This window comes from Pseudophryne corroboree, chromosome 4, assembly GCF_028390025.1.
Source record: "Pseudophryne corroboree isolate aPseCor3 chromosome 4, aPseCor3.hap2, whole genome shotgun sequence".
In the NCBI taxonomy this organism is placed as follows: Eukaryota; Metazoa; Chordata; class Amphibia; order Anura; family Myobatrachidae; genus Pseudophryne; species Pseudophryne corroboree.
In genome coordinates this window covers 543440285-543442679 of record NC_086447.1, presented here as the reverse complement: position 1 = coordinate 543442679, position 2395 = coordinate 543440285, and positions in this window count along the sequence as shown.

The window sequence follows — 2395 nt, the reverse complement described above, 5'->3', positions numbered from 1 at the left end:
TCCCCTCCACTCATTCCCTCATCCTCTTTGTGTCCATCCATTACATCTCTAGATTATGAGCTCTCACAAGCAGAGCCCTCTCTCCTCATATAAAATATAAGATAATAATTACTATATAATATATAAAAATGTGCTTTTATTACTCTATTTAGTTTTGCACTAACACATATGCCTAGCACTAAGGCCACTTCTGTCTTGAGTACTAACACATATGTCTAACACTTACATATTCTATGCTTTTGTAAGGCATACAGACACACTGGTACACCTAGCATAACTACTGATCTTTTTTAGGTGTTTACAATTATATTTACTGATAAATGAGTCCCATGGTTCACTATGGCAACTTTTATACTAAACTGTTTATAAACCACTTTTCTCTGACGTCCTAGTGGATGCTGGGAACTCCGTAAGGACCATGGGGAATAGACGGGCTCTGCAGGAGACTGGGCACTCTAAAAGAAAGATTAGGTACTATCTGGTGTGCACTGGCTCCTCCCTCTATGCCCCTCCTCCAGACCTCAGTTAGAATCTGTGCCCGGCCAGAGCTGGATGCACCTAGTGGGCTCTCCTGAGCTTGCTAGAAAGAAAGTATTTGTTAGGTTTTTTATTTTCAGTGAGATCTGCTGGCAACAGACTCACTGCTACGTGGGACTGAGGGGAGAGAAGCAAACCTACCTGCGTGCAGCTAGCTTGTGCTTCTTAGGCTACTGGACACCATTAGCTCCAGAGGGTTCGAACACAGGGCCTGTCCTCGATCGTCCGTTCCCGGAGCCGCGCCGCCGTCCCCCTTGCAGAGCCAGAAGACAGAAGGAGGAGATAAAATCGGCGGCAGAAGACTCCGGTCTTCATTAAGGTAGCGCACAGCACTGCAGCTGTGCGCCATTGCTCCCACTGCACACCACACACTCCGGTCACTGTAGGGTGCAGGGCGCTGGGGGGGGGGGCGCCCTGGGCAGCAATAAGTATACCTTTTGGCAATATATACACATAATACAGTCCGGAAAACTGTATATGTGTAAAACCCCCGCCATTTTTAGTCAGAAACAGGACAGAAGCCCGCCGCTGAGGGGGCCGGGCCTTCTTCCTCAGCACACCAGCGCCATTTTCTCTTCACAGCTCCGCTGGAAGGAAGCTCCCCAGGCTCTCCCCGGCAGTATCCTGGTACACAAAGGGTGAAAAGAGAGGGGGGGGCACATAAATTTAGGCGCAAAAAATTTGTATATACAGCAGCTACTGGGTAAACACTGAGTTGTAGTGTAATCCCTGGGTTATATAGCACTGGGGTGTGTGCTGGCATACTCTCTCTCTCTGTCTCTCCAAAGGGCCTTGTGGGGGAACTGTCCTCAAATAGAGCATCCCCTGTGTGTGTGGTGTGTCGGTACGCGTGTGTCGACATGTCTGAGGTAAAGGCTCCTCTAAGGAGGTGATAGAGCGGATGTGTGTGTGAGAGGGTGTCTCCGTCGACAACGCCGACACCTGTTTGGATATGTGTAAGTGCTAAGGTGAATTTATTGCACAAAAGGTTAGGGAACAGACAGGAAATCTACCCATGTCTGTCCCTATGTCACAGAGACCTTCAGAGTCTCTCAATGCTCACTATCCATAATAACAAACACTGGTATCGACATGGAGTTTAACTCCACTGTCGACTACGATAATGCAAAGTTACAGCCAAGATGGCTATAAGGTATTCAATATATGATTATTGAAATAATAGATGATTTGCATATCACTGATGACTCATCTGTCCCTGACACGAGAGTACACATGTTTAAGGGGAAGAATGCTGAGGTAAATTTCCCTCCTCTCATGAGGAAAAAGAGCGGGAATCTCCAGACAAGAGACGGCAGCTTCCCACAAGAGAATTCTCAGGCTGTATCCTTTCCCCACTAGGGCCAGGATATGTTGAGAATCTTCCCCTGGGGTGTCCTGTTTGCACAGATGGTAGCACTTGCTATTTTCAGGGATCCTGCAGATAGCGTGCACATTCTAGTATACTACCCAGACCGGCGATTGTGTCGGCATGGGTTTATAGCGCTGTGGCAGCGTGGACAGGTACCTTATCAGCAGAGATGAGACCCTAGTATGCAATATAAATATATTAAAGATGCTGTCTTAAGTGATAGATATATAGTTATAAAGCATGCCCAAAGAGACATGAGTATACTGGGTCCTAGAGTCAAAGCTATGTCGATCTCTGCTTGACGTGTCCTGTAGAATATGCATTGGACAGATGATGCCGACTTAAGAGGCATATGGAAGGCTGAGGATTGTGTGGAGAAGGGTTCTCGGGCCTGGTCTCCACAGCTATAGGGTAATTCTGCTAGTTTGCCTTATATTCCTGCACAGCCTAAGAAAGCACGACATTATTAAATGCAGCCTTTCGTATAAA